This window comes from Pseudophryne corroboree, chromosome 11 (assembly GCF_028390025.1).
Source record: "Pseudophryne corroboree isolate aPseCor3 chromosome 11, aPseCor3.hap2, whole genome shotgun sequence".
NCBI classification, from domain to species: Eukaryota; Metazoa; Chordata; class Amphibia; order Anura; family Myobatrachidae; genus Pseudophryne; species Pseudophryne corroboree.
The window spans coordinates 124232497-124252978 of NC_086454.1; the positions used below are offsets into that span (position 1 = coordinate 124232497).

The following is a 20482-nucleotide window of genomic DNA, read 5'->3' on the forward strand; positions in this document are numbered from 1 at the left end:
CGTAAGGTAAATACGCAAAGCTATTTTTAAAAAAATCTGTGAATTTCTGTTTGGCGCCAAATGCGCACACAACACACGCATGCACCTGTACTTTGTACTTTGTATACCTGCTCGCATTGTTGCCATAAGTAGTGATTATTAGATTCATTTTGACCTGTGCTGAGAAATTTGTTGCTATTTAGTTAAAACATAGACTAGATATTAAGGAAGTAAAACGTAAAACACAAATACAGTCTGGCCTAGTTAAACAGGTTTTTACAGAAAGATACAGTGTTGTGTTAAGTTAACGATTATAGGTAATATCGCTTACATTTATAGAAGTGTGGGATTTCTACTACTGCGGACATACGGTCTTTGTACACATGTCTCGGACAAAGTACGGGACTGCGTACGCAACGTAAAGACGTACGCACGGCGGCGTGTTTACGCACCTGCGTAAAGGTACGGCCGCTAAGTACAAATTACACAATAGCATTGTTTAGTTTAGGCGCGGGACGGTAGCCACGCGAGAATAGCACAAATTGCTCAGTGTCCAAGATTTAGTTTAAATAAAACCTTTTTTACTGTATCACCTCTGGTACTAAGGCTGTTTATCTGAATGAAAGTTAATTTTCTGTACAGAAAAACCAAAGTGTATTTGAGTGAACGAACGTGAGTGTGCAAACATAATAAAGGTTTTGTGGACCCAGGGAATTCGGGATCCCGTAGGAGACCACACCAGGTGAGTGGAGACTTGGTGGCGTGAGAGTAGCTTGCTCACGTTAACATAGATTAAAGTACAAAGGAGCAAGTTAGTAGATATCGCAGACCAAAGGTCAGCGAAGGTTTAGAGTACCGCAGACCAAAGGTCAGTGAGGTTTTTGTTTAGATACCGCATCCCAGGGGGTTAGCGAAGTACCCATATAGGCCCGTTTTGATATGCTCCAACTGAGGTTTTGCAGCTTGAAAAATCGATTCCATTGGTCGTACGGCGGATAAGTAACAGTTACCTATACGCTGTGCGATTGGACCGCGCGTTCGTGAGTGCAACACTTAGCGCAAGGTGATACCCTTTTTACGAGCTTTGCGTAAAATCGCGGGATCATTAGCGCTGGGTGTAGCATACGCCAGCGTGATTTGTGTAAAAAATTTTTAGTTTTAAGGGAGTTTCGCTGGTCACTCAGGAAATCTCCAACAACCAATATTTACTGGAAAGGGTAAGTCACTCCCATATACTTCCAGTGAATAGAGGTTACATAGGGGCCCTAGGTTGGGTACTAACTTCGCTGACGACAGTATTTGGTAGTATTGGCCAACGTGGGCGGTGAGTGGGTGAAAGCACTCGTTGAACTTTCACCGTTGCCATATATTGAGTATTTTGTTTTTTTTGTGGGAATTAGCTGAGAAGGCAATACCTGCAAAATATGGGGGCTGGTTGCTCAAGTAAGGGACGTTCAACCAGGGTTCAGGTTGACATTCCGCGGCCCAGGGGGTCAGCGAGGTACATAATGTGTGAGAAGCATGGACCACACACTGAAGTTTTTTGCAATAAATGGGAACGTATGACTGCGGAAGATAGGGAACCATTCCCTAAGGTAAGTAGTTTTGAACCAGAGGTGTTGCAGAATTTAAGGGTTAGGATATGTCTGATAAAATCCCGAAAACAAAGGGTCAGACACACAAACTGTTTAAATTTATGGCAGCAAGAGGGCGATATGCAGAGGGAACTAGCTCACGCAGCCGGTTCCAAACCTAGCAGGAAACTGATGGCAACCGCACCACCACCACCGTATATTATAGGGGAGAAAGTGGCTACAGACAATGGCATACTGGTATATGATAAGAGTAAAGTTGATAAATGTACTAATGCTAACCCGTGCAAGTTGTATCCCATTCTAAACTTCCCTCAGGACTGCGAGCAAGAAGATGAGCCCAAAACGATATCGGCACTCTCTCTAGCAGCTACCATACAAGACACCCAGGTGGGCAAGGCCCAACCAGTAAGAGCAGTAGTAAAGGCCCCTAGCGGAGGGACAGGTGAGGTCGTGTCCACAGGTAAGTACGGTACCGTACATTATGCAGAGACAATAGCACCTCAGATTGTAGAGTCAACTCAAAACGATGTAATTGAACTAAATCCTGTCAGGGTGATCGCAGTCCCCAATGGGAAGACTGACGCTCAGGGAATCACTCCCATCAGGAACATTGCTATGCATTGTCCTTGGTCCCGGACAGAATTGAAGACAATTATGTCTGAATTTCCCGATCCCAGAAAGGATCTAGCCGCATGTCAGAGGTTTATTAAAGAATTAGGTAATGCCACCGAACCCACAAACAAAGATTGGCGAACAGTGCTACGGGCATGTTTTTTCCTCCAATATTGACCCCACGAAATTCATTACTGATTGTAAATTAGACGTAGAAGTACCTTTCACTGATGAATACACTCAGGAGAATGTACGACAGATCAATCTGCAATTAGGAGTATATTTCCCTACTGTTGTCAAATGGAATAAAATATTTTCCATAAGACAAAAAGAAGGTGAAACGGCGTCTGAATATTTCCATCGAGCACTGCAGGAAATGGCTAGATACACTGGGGTCGAGGACATTAAGGAAAATGTACATCACAGGGAGGTAGCTGTGTCAATATTAATGGACGGGTTAAAAGACACACTAAGAACCAGGGTACAAACCTTTCTACCTAACTGGAGAGGTATCTCGGTGGCTGCATTAAGAGAGTCCGCTATCGAGCACGATCGGAACATCATTAAGCACAGGGAGTCACAGGGGGATAAGCTGATGACAGTAAGTATAAGTGCCCTTACAACCAAACCACATCAGCCAAAACCCCAGACCCCTGATGGTAAGTCGCATGTAGTAGTATGTTATAACTGCCAAAGGGAAGGACATTTTGCATGGAACTGTAATTATAAAGGCACACATAAGGTATATCGACCCCCTAGACCAGGATATGAACCACTTTATAACACACATAATAGGAATCAGGGATTGCATAGGAGGAGTTATGAGCCGCATGCAGGGGAAACAAGGAGGTACCCACCTAGGAGGGACTGGCAGACCTCTGAAAATTCTCAGCTACCCCCCCTCACATATTGTAGCTGCCAGCGCGCTGCGGGAGGGTCACAATATACAATAGGGGTTAGGCCACACCTGTAGTCTGCAGCCAGTGAAGTTGATTGCTAGCTTAGGTAGTGAACCTGAGGTCACAGTTGATGTAGCTGGTAGATCACTACCTTTTCTTGTAGATACAGGGGCGGCCAGGTCAGTGTTAAATTCAACGGTAGGTATGAAAACCACGGGTAAAACAATTTCAGCAATGGGAGTAAAAGGAATAGTGCAACACTACCCTTTAAGTAGACCAGCGGAGATTATGATAGGGCCTTTGCAGACCAAGCATTCCTTTTTGCTGGCTGCATCGGCTCCTACTAATCTACTTGGGAGAGATTTATTGTGTAAAATGAGGTGAGTCATATATTGTACTCCTGAGGGTGTCTTCTTGGATATACCCGAGAATCACGTTCAGGAAGTGCAGGATATGTTAGACACCCCACAAAGGTTAATGTCACACTCTGCTGTTATAGACAGGTGTCCATCCAAGGTAGAGGAAATGATCTCCCAGATACCGGAATCCCTCTGGACCAAAGATGGACAAGAGACTGGATTGATGGCAAATGTAGTTGCTGTAGTAGTGCAAGCAAAAGATGGTAGGATAGCTCAAAAAATCCCACAGTATCCTCTGAAGCCAGAGGTGGAATTAGGAGTGTACCCAGTCATAGAGCGCTTGCTACAACAGGGCATCCTAGTTAGGACGTCCAGCACTGCCAATAGTCCCATCTTCCCTGTGAAAAAGAGTTGGGGGAGGGGTTACAGGCTAGTGCAGGATCTAAGGGGGATAAACAAGATAGTTGAGAGCCAATTCCCTGTAGTGCCAAATCCAGCTGTCATTCTCATGCAAATTCCCCCTACTGCAAAATTTTTCACTGTCATTGACCTCTGTTCTGCTTTCTTTTCGGTCCCTCTGCACCCTAACAGCCAATACTTGTTTGCATTCACATACAGGGGAGTACAGTACACCTGGACTCACCTACCCCAAGGTTTCATTGACAGCCCAAGTATTTTCTCCCAGGCTTTGCATGACTGTTTACAATCCTTTCAACCTGAGAGCGGATCAGTATTAATACAGTATGTAGATGACTTACTGCTGTGTTCTGATTCACTCAAATCTTCCTTGAAAGACACGAAACAGCTTCTGTTTCACCTTTCTAATACGGGACACAAGGTTTCAAAGGACAAGTTGCAGTTGTGCCAGACCAAGGTAAAATCTCACCGCTGATAGAATACAGGCGATTTGCGACAAGACTCTGCCACAAACCCAGCAACAAATCCACACTTTTCTTGGAATGTGTGGGTACTGCCGAAACTGGATCCCAGGGTTCTCCATACTGGCTTTACCTTTGAAAGAAATGGTCTACTCGAACAAACCAGATCGGATCTCTCACACAAGGCTTCTAACAGACAGAGTGGCTGTTATCAAGTGCAAAGCCCACACTTACAGTCAAGACCCAGTGTCACTTGGTAACAGCCGGGCAACAGCCGGGCAGACGAAGCTGCTAAATCAGCAGCCAGCACCCCCATACAAACAGATATCACATCACTGATGATATTCAACACCGTCAACACACAAAAATTAAGTGAAATGCAAAATTTGTGTTCTCCACAGGAAAAGGCAGTCTGGAGGTCAAAGGGATATGGCCAGGAGTCCTCAGGACTCTGGACAGATGGACAGGGTAAGCCAGTAGCCCCCAGAGCATATCTTCCAAGCTTAGCTGAGGCGGCACACGGTCTGACTCATCTGGGTAAAGAGGGTATGTGTAAGCTGGTGAGAGCCTACTGGTGTGCGCCAGGATTATCTTCTCATGCGGGTAAGAGAGCAATGACATGTCTTATTTGCTTGAGGAAGAATATTGGAAAGTCAATACCAACAGAACCATCCCATATCCCGCCGACAGATGGCCCTTTCCAGGTAATACAGATTGATTTCATACAGTTACCACCCTGCAGAAATTTAAAATATGTGTTAGTCTGTATTGATGTGTTTTCCAATTGGGTAGAAGTGTTCCCTGCTGCCACAAATACTGCTACATTCACTGCAAAGAAAATTGTGCAGGAATTTGTGTGTAGATATGGTATCCCTAGAATAATTGATAGCGATAGGGGTACCCATTTTACAGGTGAAGTCTTTCAGGTTATGTGCAAACTGATGGGAATTAATAGCAAGCTGCATACTCCGTACCGCCCACAGGCGAGTGCGAAGGTGGAGAGAGTAAACAGCACTATTAAGAACAAGCTGAGCAAAGTGATGGCTGAAACTGGATTGTTGTGGCCAGAAGCTTTGCCACTTGTATTGTACAACATCAGAACCACTCCCAGGTCCCCACTTAACCTATCACCCTTTGAGATTCTTTTTGGTCGACAACCCCATGTAATGATTGACCCCCAGGATGATTTGAAATGCAATAACGAAGTGACTGTAAAATATTTGGTTAAGATGAGTCAGCAGCTGAGGAATCAAAATAGAAATCTAAAGCTGGTGATTGCTGACCTACCGAACAGTAATTGTCATGACATTGAACCTGGGGATTATGTAATGATTCGAAATTTTCTACGCTCAGGTTGCCTCATTGACAGGTGGGAAGGACCGTACCAAGTCTTACTAACCAGCACGACAGCATTAAAGGTTGCCGAAAGAGAGACTTGGGTCCACTCGTCCCACTGTAAGAAGGTCGCTGACCCAGAGAGAACCCGTGACAAAGAGCAGAGTGTAGAGAACATCATACCACTGGAGTGTCTGTTCCGGGAAGGCTGAGAGGCAGGACTGTTGTCACGGCACCTGAGCGCGGAGAACAACAAGACCAGAGGCGGTTGTCGCACCAGTTTTCTTTTTCCTTTTTGATTTTCTCCATCTCCCATTACCCTCCTTTCCTCCCCCTTCTTGTTCCCTTTTCTCTCCCTTTAACAAGATGGACTTACCCCAAGAGACTGCGTTCCGGGTTTTCCTGTTAACCTTGTTGTTGACCAGAACAGTCTGTTTCGGTGAGAGTACCAGAGAGGTCGAGAAAGGATCTGGAATGGGTTCTGATGGCGAGGACGGATTTGTAGAATTCCAAGAGCAACACATCACTCGAGCAAAGGCGAGTATCAGAAAACGATCTGGTAGTCAGGAAACTAGGAGGCACTGTGAAGGGTTATTGGCTGAGGAAAATTGCATTTGTAAAAATTGTGAGAACATAGTTGAGGATGGGTGCATCCAGAGATGTCAGTCCAGCCTTAATATCAACATGGACCGTCATCCATTGAGTGATTACCACTCACTAGTCGGTAAGGTCTTAAACCAGACAGAATGCTGGGTGTGCTCACAAGTACCTCAAGGTCAGAGCAAGTCAGGATTAGTACCGTACCCTTTAGCAATAGATGAGGTACTCGAATTACGGGGTGGGAGACCGATGGACAAGAAATTTAAGATTTCTAGGCCCCCTAGTTTAAAGCTCCACCAGTATCATGTAGATAGATCCTTAGTGTGTTTCAACATTTCCAATTCCCGAAAACCAGGAAATTGGGAGGTGACATGGAATAACCAAACCATGGCATTTTCGCACAGAGCTGATAGGATACCCGTAGACTCTGAACTTATACGCCAAATAGCCAACAGTGGAAGGTATTTTCGGTATAGGTATACTCAAGGAAGTAAGACCATGCAGGTTGGAGAAGTATCACCAGGGTACTGTGCGCATATCATACAGCCTGATACGTGTACTGAACAGATGAGAGAACTAGGGATAGGGTTTTTCACTTGGAAAGTATGTAATATGGTAATGTCATATTCTGTCCCATATGTTCTCCCCGATAATGCCTATTTCATATGTGGGAGGAAGGCGTATAAGTGGCTTGCCCCAAACTCAGAGGGATTGTGTTACGTTGGGAGAGTGTTGCCAGAGGTCATGACCATAACCCATGATAAGATGAAACACGTTCACCGCAGTGCTCAAGCTCCTTATACTCATACTCATTATGAACACATCGTTAAGAGACACCTCATAGAGAGGACAGAGCACGTAGCCTCTGATTTGATCCACAAATCCACCGGGATTCAATTCCTTCTCGCATTAGACATCACCCGTACTGCCAGAGGAATTATAAATTATAGGTATATCCATGCGCTAGTGAACCTGATAGATAATATCACTGAGATGTATGACGACACCTTCAGGTATACGGGTATGGAGTTGCAAGCTTACAAAACGGAACTGATCCAGCACAGGATGGTCCTCAATTATATCACAGCCGTGACGGGTGGGTACTATGTCACTTTGGCAACTCAATATGGTGTGAAGTGCTGCACGTATATTACAAACAGCACTGATGACCCAACCGAGATCATCGATCAAAAGATGGACGATATCTTGCAGTTGAAGTGGGAGTTCCGAAGGAGACACAAACTAACCCTGACTGCTGTGAGTAATGAACTGACCGGCTGGGTCTCATGGTTGAACCCATGCAATTGGTTCTCAGGTTTAGGAGAATGGGCTCAAAATGTTATCATGAGTGTGGGAAAGTTTCTCCTTTGTATCCTGGGAGTCATCATAATTATTGGCTTGATATTTAGGTGTGTTCGAATTCTAATGCGGCGCAAGCACGGCACAAAATTGATGAGTCTAAGGAGTGGGGGCATTGTTACAGCAGCAGATTTAATTTATGACCCATCCATAGAGACAATGTTGTGATAAGGATTGCAAATGAATTCCACGACCCGTTTCTTTCACCCGTTTTTCCTTTGTTTCCCCCTCAGCAAAAATACACCCATCCGGAAAAGACTTCGATCAACACCCAAGAATGATTACACAAATGTTATTTGAATGTATTTTTGATATGTGTCTTATCTTCAACTCTACAACCTTCAGTTAGTGACAAACATAGTCGACAGGTGATATCCACATATATTAGCACTCACATATGTTCCCCCTCCATGTATCATCAACTAAATGTGCACCCCATTTGTTGGAACAAGAAGCCGAAAAGAGCTCGGTAGTGTTTGTTGGCCCACTTACAGACCCTTAATACGGGATAAGAAGGATTTAATGTATACTTCACAATACCTCGAAGCTTATCTAGAATATATACGGCATGATGATTCATGCCCCTCAGACATTAATTCATACATACATGCTTTTACTATCCCACTAGGTCTTACATTTCCCACCTACACCTCTCCTCCTACCAATCCAATCATCTGTAGATATTGTATTGTATATTTTTCTGTTTATGTTTAGATAGTGGCAGTTATTGTTGACTGCCAAAGGGTGGACTGTCAAAGTCGAAAAATATTGTAATGCACACACCACGTACTAACCTCACACACACGCCCGCTGCGCATGCACTTGTTCCAGCGTGCGTGCCCATATCCGCAATTTGCGTATGATCGCTCCCGCGATCCTGCGCGTCGTATGGGTATTTACGGCGGAGTTTGTGAGCGCATAGAGGGTTATCAAAACATTACATATTTAACCCAAATAGTGCACCTTGTACACATAGCTCCCCTGCACCACATCAGCAAGTATCAACAGTTTAAATGATTCCAGGACTAAGGGATTCACCTTTGCATGATAGGAAGGGACAGACTAAGGTTATAGGGTGATGTCTAGTGTCCAGCTGTAGGGTATTTTAAGGGTAACATTCCGGTGTTGGTTAGAGAAAGATTGCATGTTCCTGCGTATAGTTATGTGCAGAAGTAGAATATAGATATAAACTGTATTTACTGTATATTATGTATGCGGCGGGAATCCAGAGGAGACCACCCACAAGAGCAGTTGGGAAAGACATCGCCCACCTTTTCAAATCAACCTATGACCTCTCCTGTAATGTAAAGATGCATCTCTGTGTCCAATAAACAAAGGGATTACAGTAACCATTGTATTGTTTAAGGAAGTTGTGTATAAAAAGCCTATTGCTGCCTGGCCGGTCAGAAGACTCTGAACGCTATCTACCTGATGAGCGGAGGACTGGTCCAGGTTGCGCAAGCAAATTTTCTCACGTATGTACATTGACTGTAGCCATTATTCTGTTGTAGATTTATCTTGTTAGCCTTGTAGTGTATAATTTGTATTGTTATCCGCTTTCAAATAATCCACTGTGTTGTTAGAACCCAGCGGTTAACTACAAATCAGTGTTGTATCCTCATTTTCCTGCTAGGGTTTAAAGCGTATTACATTATTTAATTGTATAAGGTTTAAGAGTGTATTGATAAGGTGTGTACGCACTGCGGGTACTTTATACCGCCAGCGCTGCGTAAGGTTTAAGGTATAACATCACTGCATTGCATTACTAATAAGGTTTAAAGTTTATCAAGAGTGTGTGCACGCGCTGTGCGTACTTTGTACCCCCAGCGCGGCGTGTGTACGCTAAGTCCATACACGGTACAGAACTCTGTACGCAAATAGCGTGCGAAGTGCGTAGCGTGTGTATTAAGTCTAGCGGCCACAGTGGCTCCATGGTAAAGGTGTATTTAGAGGTATAGCTTTATGTTTTAAGATAATATCGACATTATCAGTCCTCAGGAGAGAGCTAAAGTTTGCCCCCACTAGCCAAGTTGATTCTTTTGATTTTTATATAGATATGCAAAAATATATTAGGAATCTAACTGTGAAAAAGTTTTTTGCAAATAAGGATGCAACTGTAGTTGAAGATACTAGAGTTCCCCCAGAGCCTTACTTTAAGCCTAAGTCATCCTTTTATCCAACTCATATGAGAGGAAGCTTCTTGGATTGCTTCAATAAATTGGTAGTGGATGACGTTGAGAAAGTACTGAGGAGCAAAAATAAAAAATGTAATTTAACAAGAAAGGAGTGGCAGACGTTGAAAAGTCTGAGGGAAGATGAGCAAGTAATCATTAAACCTGCTGACAAGGGTGGAGCAGTGGTCCTTGTGGACAGGGAGGACTATATGGCAGAAATTATCAGCAATTAAATGAGGGAGGCACATATGGAAAACTGAAGAGTGATCCAAGTGCTCGGATAGTGAAATCATTGTTAGTATTAACAGATGATGCTTTATCAAAAAATGTTATCACTAAATCCCACCATGAGTATATTAATATAAAATACCCATCAGTGCCGACCATCTATACCCTCCCAAAAGTCCACAAGGACCCTGTCCACCCTCCTTGTAGACCAATCATATCAGGCAGTAATAGTATTACATCCAACCTTTCATCCGTAGTGGACCATTATTTACAGCCTTTAGTGAAGCAAACTAAATCCTATCTTAGAGATATGGGCGATGTGTTGAAGTTACTGGATAGTATAGGCTGGAAATAAAATTTCATCCTAGTAAGTGCTGATGTCACAAGCCTGTATGCTATAATTCAGGAGGAAAAGGGAATAGAAGCAGTTAGTTATTTTTTGGAAGTCAGACTATTCCAGTGATCTCAAAAGCTTCATAATTGAAAGTAGCAGATTTATTCTGAATAACAACAATTTTGTGTTTGGCGGCACATATTATCTGCAACGTATTGGGACTGCGATGGGCACCAGGTTCGCCCCCAGTTACGCCAATCTCTTTATGGCCTACTGGGAAGATCACGTGGTGTGGCGTGATGGCGTTCTGGGGGCGGGCCTGGTGCTCTGGCGCAGATATATAACGATGATGTTTTATTCATATGGGATAGAAGTATGGAGGAGCTTCAGCTCTTTCTAAATTCACTAAATGTGAATAAGTTCAACATTAATCTTACAGTTACTGTGAGTGCAGTAGAAATTGCATTTCTAGATTTGTGCATTTATGTAAAGAACAATAAGGTACAAACAAAATTATATCGAAAGACCACTGATTCTAATAATTTTATTGAAAAGGGGAGTCAACATCATGATAATTGGCTAAATAGCATTCCTTATAGTCAATACATGAGGGTCAAACGCAACTGTACTGAAGTAGAAGTCTATGAGAGTCAATCAGCAGAGATGACTGATCGCTTTCTAGAGAAGGGATATGAAACCGAACGGTTAAAAGAAGCATATCAGAAGGTCAACACATTTGATAGGAAGGAGATGATTTATAATACTAAAAATAAAGTTGAGAATGAAGGTAAACACAGTGGTCCTTTATATCAGACTTCAATTCACAACACAAACAAATTGAAGGGATTTTTAGAAAACACTGGAAAGTGCTTAAAAAAAGATACTGTTATTGGGGATCTTTTGCCTGATAGACCTTGCTTTATATATCGGAAGTCAAGATCCCTAAAAGATAGACTGGTGCACAGTTCAATAGAAGTACCTATACGAAGCAGTGTTAGAACTCAGGGCTTCCATAGGTGCGCTATGTGTAACATGTGCAGGGCAACTAAGGGCAATAGTAATATGAAAGAGTTCATAGTAAAAGGAAATAAATATGGAATCAAAGAATTTATAACGTGTAATTCGAAAAACTTGATTTATGCCATAGAATGTAGCTGCAGTCTATTATATATAGGAAAAACAACTAGATGCCTAAAAATTAGGATGTCAGAACACCTATATAATATTAAGAAGGGACTTGAGACGCATTGTCTATCTGCTCATTTTAAATCTGTTCATGGCTGTAGTGTAAATGGGATTAAATCCTTTTGGGGAATCCAGCTTGTGGGTCTGACCTGGCGCAGCAAAGATATTGAGATTAGGTTGGCGAAGTCTGAGATGCGCTGGATTTATAAATTGGGGACCCTGTCACCTCAAGGACTAAATGGTGATTTCGAATTAAAATGGTTCCTACAGTCCTAAATACGTATCCCTTCTATTCTTGTCTGCTAATGTTTTTGTTTATCAAATTTTATGTATAAGTGTTTTATACATTTTTTTTATATTTTCTTTTATATATTATTTGGATTGATTTTTGTTCCGCATCGTGTGAGAACGTGGACCAACTTCTAAGGGACTATTATTATCCCGGATTCCCAAAAAATGGTTGAAAAACTTTTGGAAATACAGGACTTTGGTCTAATCGCATTTAAACACAGTGGAACGCAAACAGGAAGTGACGGAGGACTCGTGGAACGCAAGAACATCACCTCCGATGACGCACTTCCTGTTTGGGAACAGACTTGTTCTAATCTCATGTGTCTCCTTTTAAGGAGTGGTTGTGCACTAGATAACTATAGGCCAATCCAAGAGGCAATGTTATTTTCATTTTTTCTGATGTCACGTATTAGAATAAGTTAGGATGTATGAATGTATGTAGGGTGGAACGCAAACAGGAAGGAGCGGAGGACCTGTGGAACGCAAAAGCGTAATTTCCGGTCACGCACTTCCTGTTTGGGAAACATCTGATTTAAGAGCATACAGGTGCTTTGAATTTAAGAAGGGTGTTTTGTGTCAAGCTGATTATGGGGGTATATAAGGGAGTTGTCTCACTCCCTGGCCCTATGCTTCTGAGGAAGGTCTTTGGACCGAAAACGTGTTTAAGCAAGCTTCTACCTGGGATTCCTGCGCTTTCAATACCTGATAATCGGCTCCACACCAAACGTCTTTGACAGTTGGGATTTCCTTTTGGATGCAGAGGGATTTCGGGTCGATGCAGTGGCGGGATACCAATTGACACACCATCTGTTTGGTGATATATGCCTTTTGTGTTTTTTAAATTGTGAGTGCATTTTTATTAAATTCTGTTCGTTTTAAGGCTGTATTGCACTATATTTGTTTTTCTTAAGTCTTCAGCATCCTACTGGTGATTTATGGATATTCCTCTTATGAGGACGATACGTACAGACTAATTCCAAACATTACCTTGCTGGTGATTCCTGGATATACCTCTTATGAGGATGACATGCACATATTACTCCTATCTATGTGAGTGGAACCAATAAAAGCAGGCTTTGGATTTTTATCATTCTTATTACACTATTGTGTTTATTTCTTTTATTATTTTAGAATCCAGTTTCAATTTGTGTAAGTGGATTTAATTTTGGTTCTGGTGAATATTAGACCATCCTTCTCTGAATGTGATTGTGGTTACGGTAGCGCCGCGAGTTCTCACTTTGCTAATTTCATTGGAAATTAGCTTTAAACAAACCACTTAGGGTGATTGGGTATCAAACCTGGGGACTCCACTCCAGCACCAATGCGTTTCGGAACAGTTTCCTTCCTCAGGGTTATTGAGGAACAAACCATGTCAGCCATTTTATACCATCTGGTTAGGTCACATGACCTGGCCCCCCAATAGGATTCTCAAGGGGTACTACCACTATTTTTATCTTTTTATATTTTTATGTGTTCGTTTGGATCCAATTTTCTGGTGGGAGCTGTGATTTGCTGGGGAGGATATTATCTTGGAGGAGTGTGTAAAGATACCTTTACGCGAACATAGGGCCTATCCCATAGGTGAGTGTCTTTCCCTATGGGAAATAATACCATGTGTTATACCCTTTTGAATGGATGTGTATATGATGACTAAAGAAACCATTTGATGAACGCATCATATTTTATTGAGGTCAGTTGAAGGGTCACTTGGCAGAATAAGAAGGAATCAGCATTGTATACTGTTGATATTGTGGTTTTATTCTTCTTGTTGAAATCTGTGGAGAAATAGAGAACCTCCGGTGACCAAAGTGGAGAGATGAGAAGAAATCTCCGTAGATTATATACAGCGCTTGTGGACCACTCCCTTTTTCTTGGTTATATGTGTTGTCTAAGGACCTGTGCCCTTGAGAGTTGGGACTGAGCAGCTGTTTAGGCGCAAGTTACTCTTTCATTATCTTTTTAGAATTTATCTGATGATGTCCAGCTGCGTTATCTTACAAACCTGAATCCAGGGTTCCAATTTACACTGAACTTTGCAGAGCAAAAAACAAAAGCAATACTGTTGGATAAGTTTTATTCATAGTTTAATTTTAAAACGAGTTGTTATGGGACACATCCTTTTTATGTAATAACAAAAGTACTACACAGAGAAAGCTACAACACATATTCATGTACCTTATTGCATGAAATTATCTTATTTCTACATAATCCAATTATAAATAAACATTGCTCTATAGATATTTACCTTTCCTATATTTAAATATTATTTTTTGACAGCTTTTGGAAATTAAAAAGCACATCAACACTATTTATCAGGCAATACGTGAGACGTGGACTATAGTCTGTTTACCTGCAAATTAAGAACTGATAGTTTGATTATTCAGAGTAGAAATTAATGATAATTTATGGCTAGTTTTTTTCTATCAAATGTTTTAATTAATCAATTGCCGGAAGAGAGATATTTGCAGAAGTAATTAGATGTTAGAATAGTCACAATAATTACTTGCGATGTGTCTGAGTATATATATATATATGATGGCTCTGGACTGTGGGTGAGAAAGGATTTTTGTGTGACAACAAGGTGAAAGGATTTTTGTGTGACAAGGTGTTTCTCTGCCGTGGAAAGGTTTGCGAACATTGTTCATTATTACTGAACAACTGTATGATAATGATTACAGATAGTTGTGTGAGCTTTAAGGTGTTTTTTGTTGTGTTACATAAATTATCTCTTAAGTGATCCCAGTGTAAACACTATACTGGACAACATTCATTTCATGTATCATAACATGGAGCAATAGAAGTGGGTACAGAATGTATATACGATACTAATGCCATGTCCTTGGGACCCTGAGGGTGTTATTGAAGTTACATCATGTGATTAATGTACTTTAACATATATAATATGTTTAATATTTATTTAGCGAAATCCATACACTGACCCAGTGCTTTAGATAATGTCTGTTTTTGTATTACAGGGTGTGAGATCATGACACGCTTGCTGATCTGTTTGGCGGTGGTGACAATTTTCTTCCAGCTTTCCTGTGCTCTTCCTGATGAAGAGAGGTGAGAGGTTTCCAGCTATAACTACCTTTCCTACTGTGTCATTTTATATAAAGCGATAAGGTAATACATTCCTGACATCCATATGGCATCTGTTTGAACCTGATAATCCCTTTTATTTTCTATGGGCATCAAATATGTAAATAATGTATGCAAGGCCTAAACATCTCATATTTTGGTCATGAAGCGTATAATAGCAACATTATTGTCCCCACATTTTTGGTAAATATATCAAAACTTTGAATAGTACAAAAAACTTCTACCTCCTGTACTGTTACGTCTCTGTGTATTTTGTTACATGTCCTGCTTGTTTTATGTGAAAGTATTTATTAGCTATGTTTCTTTGAGTTTGGCTCACATACTGGGAATATATCACTTCTAAAGCAAGACTGAGACATATTCTATCCAAGTAAGTTATATGGAAACATACAATTTTATTTGGTCTCCACAGGGGAGTTAAGAGACATGCAGAAGGAAAGTTTGGCAGTGATCTCAGCCAGTTGAGGAGTAGAGCGGCTATAAAACATATAATCGAAAATCAACTAGGACGTGGGTATGTAGTAGAATGCAGGTTTCAACCATTGCCACCAGCATCAAGTGATATAAGTCTATATATTAGTGTCTATATATATTAGATATTAGTGTTTTATTTATTTCATCTGGCTTTGTAAATCTGATTGCAGTTTGGTAATGATTAGCATATATGATGTTACAGGTATCAATGCATTAATCCACTTTACCAGCAGGACAACAGTATTACTATTACATGTAGCCATTTACACACCAGAAACAAATGGCAAAAAGCATAGTACAGTATGTCTGCCATAATAGAGAAATATAATCACTAAGTATAAATGCTAACAGTTGAGATCACAGCAATGCAATCTTCTAAAAGTAGAATTTGATCAGTATAACAGTTGTTATTCCCAGGTCTGGACTGGTCCACAGCAGCACAGGGGGGAACCCCCGGTGGGCCCCACTACCTGGGGCCCCACCTCCTCTTCTATAGATAAGGTTCCAGACTGTGCACTTGAATTATACATTACACATACAGTATGTTATCTTATATTGCACAGTACTATGGTGTATTTTCTACATTGCAATTATTAATCTGGTACATTATCATGCATGCACTAGCAATATTTACTATATTTATTTATCAAGGGGTCCTGACCATGCACTCTCTAATGGTTAGGCAAACATCTGTGGCGTCTGGCCACACCCCTAAACAAAGATCCCTATCACTGCATTCCCCAGTGGGCCCTTTATGCCCCAGTCTGACACTGCTTATTCCTCATTGTGGGGCCAATTAAGCATTGCATGCAAGTTAGCCGCATTGTGTGCATATATATAATTCCAGATATTTGCCTGTATACAGTTGCATGCAACTATGAGGCTGCACTGCCGGGGGTACCTGCAAATATTTAGTATCCCCAGAATGTATGACAGAGGGACTGCAGCAGATATCTCCTTCATCTGCTGTGATCCCTCCTTTCCTGCCAACAATCACAACTTTTATAGGTTTCTGTGAGGGATGCGATGCTGTGAGATTTACCATGCTCCAAGGCCCGGCGACAGGGGGGGGGGGGGGTCAAAGGGGACATCATTGTTAGGGGCCCAAAGGTCCACCTGCGGCAGTGCGACGGCTGCAGCATGGATTCATGCTAGTAATTGTAAATTTGTATTTATATCGCGGATTTGCGCCGGCCGCCCGCTGTGTGTAGCTCCCAGCACCCCATGTCAGCTGTCCGGAACTCCTGATGTCCCTGTGTGCAGAGACGTCGCGCCTGCCTACATATGCTGCCGCTGCATCTTCCACTTCTCTCCTCCCCGTCCGCCCTGTGTCTCTGCTGTGAGGAGCGGTCGAGCAGGAGCGGGACTGCATTGCGGCTATAGAGACCACAAGGCCGGCGCGGCTCGCTGACAGACTGAGGAATAAAACAGCCTCAGGCAGGCTGGCAGCTTGTGGAGACTCTGAGCCTTGATTGGATGGCGGCGGGCGGCTGTGTATATTGGTAAGCAGTGGCGTAAGTTCGTCACAGTTGCCTGGAGGCAAGATAAATATTGGTGCCCCCCTATTTCCTATATTAAGATAAATATATGTACGTACGTACGTACGTACGTACGTACGTACGTGCGTGCGTGCGTGTGTGTGTGTGTGTTTGTGTATACAGGTTGAGTCTCCCTTATCCAAAATGCTTGGGACCAGAGGTATTTTGGATATCGGATTTTTCCGTATTTTGGAATAATTGCTTATCATAATGAGATATCATGGTGATGGGACCTAAATCTAAGCACAGAATGCATTTATGTTACATATACACCTTATACACACAGCCTGAAGGTCATTTAATACAATATTTTTAATAACTGTGTATATTAAACAAAGTTTGTGTACATTGAGCCATCAGAAAACAAAGGTTTCACTGTCTCACTATCACTCAAAAAGTCCGTATTTCGGAATATTCCGTATTTCGGATATTTGGATATGGGATACTCAACCTGTATATGGAGTGTTCTGAAAAAATTTATATACTGTATTTATACATTTAATTGTCTTTTATTTTAAATCACACATGTCTTAGCAGTCATACTCAGGTTTAAAACCTATGACCTGTTACACTAACAGCAGACACATTACTGATGGAGCTATTTGCTCCTATAGAGGAAGCATGAGAATTCTAACTATATGAAGTTACGTGTAATATGTAATTGTCAGAGAAGTATCTTCATATAGTTAAAATTCTCATATTTCCTATACAGGAGCAAACAGCTTCATCAGTAAGGTGTCTGCTTCCAGTGTAATAGGTTGTGGTTTCTAATCCTGGGTGTAACCCTTGTAAAATGTGTATATTCAGTATAATAAAGAGGGTGTGATTTGTAAGGTGCAGGGACCAGTGAGGAAGTCGGCCACTGAAAAGATAGCGACAGCTATCAATTAACTTAATTCAATGGTGTAGTGGAGTAGAGGTGCCCCCCTTCAGAGCAGGAGCCCGGCGGCAGATGACTCCGTTGCCTCCCAGAGTTCTGCCTCTGTTGGTAAGTGTGTGCTCTGGGCTCTACAGGAGTTTGGAGCTTTGGAACTTGGCTTCTGAAAGGAGCTGATAAATGATTTCTTGACTCATTGGAAGAACAATATTAATAGAATTACACTCCTCTAGCAATGCTGTTCGAAATTGCATAAGACACTGCTTATCCAGGGTGTTTGTTTTATGTGACATTTATTTTATTGATTAATGCCATTGTTGTTTTACAATGTTTTGTATATTAAACATATAATTCTTTTAATATTGCTCTATCCAGTCAAGAAATCATTTATCAGCTCCACCATCTTTTTGTTATTATATGTGGGTCTGACTACGCCCTCTTATGGTGGCAGCTTACAGCATACCATTTCAAGCGCCTGGGTTGTATTTATTTACCATTTTGGACTCTGAAAGGAGTGTTTCCCACGGAATGTAGTTGGGATCCCGGCAGTCAGAATGCAGATGCCGGCATCCCGACTGCTGGTATCCCGAACGTAAGTATGCCGGGTAGGGTTAGGCTGCGGCGGGAGGGTTAATGGGTCTACCCACTGGGCGATGTTTTTGACCATCGATATGATCGTTCAACGATATTATCGATGGTCGATTTTACCTACACACTGGATGATATCGATAGTCAATTTGGACGATATGAGAGTACATATACATCTGTCTAAATTGACTGGCATGTATCAACGTTGATCGATCAACATTGAACAATTGCGGGCACATACATCGTTCATCATTGATGCATCCACACTGAAAGATATGAATGATTTATCGTTCATTTATGTTCATATCTTTCAAGATATCGCCCAGTGTGTAGGGCCCATTAGGGTTAGGGTGTGGGAGAGGGTTAGGCTGTGGGTGGAGGGTTAGGTTTGCAGGGAGGGATATGTGGTCTGAGGTCAAAGGGTTGGGCTAGGGGGAGGAGGGGGGCCCGCAGAAATATCAATGTACCGGGCCACAAGATTTCTGTTGCCAGCCCTGCATGCTCCTAATGCTGGTTACACACTGGCCGATATAGTGGCCGTTCAATAAAATTTCCAGTATATAGCGGGTCCGTCAGTCAGAGTGTACCAGCAATATGTCTGTGAACGACTTCATTCACAGACATATTGTGTCGGCTGTGCAGCACAGCCTGTGACTAATATCTACAGATATATTGGTACATCGTTCTGTGTGTACCAGCGGTCACAAGCAGGTACGGTAATTGACAGCACAATTGGGCAGGCGCATGTAAATGCCCGCCCAGTTGTGACGTCAGTCACGATGGATAGGGCCATATGTATGCAGAACACACTGCCTGATCTGTCTACAAATATATCTGCAGATCAATTGATCTGCAGTTATAACTGTAGGTGTGTACCCAGCTTAAGACAGCATTAGCCCATTGCAGCCTATGGGCTACAAATAGCAGATTTAGGGGGCATTTACTGAGCAGTGATAAGAGCGAAGAAGTGAGCCAGTGGAGAAGTTGCCCCATCAACCAATCAGCATCTCTGTATAATTTTATAGTATGCAAATTATAGATGTTACTTCAGTGCTGATTGATTGCCATGGGCAACTTCTCCAGTGGCTCACTTCTCCGCTCTTATCACTGCTTAGTGAATGTCCCCCTTAGCCGGCAGAGGTCAGCAGGGCTGCACATGTACAGGAGCTCTGGCAGCTCACCGAGCACATCGCAGGGACAAACTCCTTTTTTCGGAGCACCTATCCCTGAAGTTACAAGTTACAACATATAGCCATAAGAGTCACATCCTGCAATGTGTTTCTGGGTGCTAATATCGCACCCAGATCGCATTGCAAATTGTGCATTCTCACCAGTGTTATACCTGTGCATAAGATCAGTACAAAGGCACAGATGGAGAGAGGTGAGGGCAAGAGAGGGGTGAGGACGAGAGAGAGAAAGGGGTGATGAGAGAGAGGTGAGGACAAGAGAGAGAGAGAGAGTCAGACACTCACCCTGGCACACAGTTCTCCTTTCCCCCATTGATAATGGGCTCCTCCAGGCCGGAATCTGGGACTGCCTGGGTGATGTGTATCCTCCGGGCTAGGGGCTCAGGCTGCTGCAGATCGGATACTTGTGGGTGGGCGGCAGTGCCAGATTAAGGTCCACATGGGCCTGGAGCTGAAATTTATTAAGAGCCTATTGAGAGCTGCCGCAGGTGATGTGACCAGTCCTGGGGGTGGTGGGGGGGGGGGGGGAGGGAGGAGACTAGTCATAAATTATGTAAAATAGCAGAAGACAGATGGGGCAATAAATGGGGCAGAAATTAGGCAAAACATGGGGAAACTGTAAGGGGTCTATATGAGGCAAGTCAAGATAAAGATAGACATAGGGCAGATGCTAAGAGGGCAGACATGAGGCAAGAGGGCAGGGTTGCTGCTGGTGCTCACTAACACCCGATAGGATAGCCAAGCGCTCTTTTACTATGAAATGACCCAATAAATCTACTATGTCTACTTTTCTTTAGAGAGCTCCAGCAGCCTCCACAACAGAGCTCAGCTGCTCTGTCATCTGACCATTTGGGCATGGCCAGCATGGTAATGGGTGGTATGACATTCCAA

The 20482-nt window shown here is 42.5% G+C and overlaps 1 long non-coding RNA gene across 2 annotated transcripts in view; it reads right to left on the reverse strand.

Moving 5' to 3' along the window:
* Positions 1-20482, reverse strand: part of LOC134970001 (uncharacterized) — a 320801-nt gene that overhangs the window by 205509 nt on the left and 94810 nt on the right. Inside the window, exon 3 of one of the 2 annotated variants that reach the window (XR_010189610.1) lies at positions 13508-13603. The exons of the other annotated variant lie outside the window; for it this stretch is intronic. This is a non-coding gene — a long non-coding RNA (uncharacterized LOC134970001). Of the gene's footprint in view, positions 1-13507; positions 13604-20482 lie in introns of those variants that run through there. 2 annotated transcript variants of the gene reach the window in all.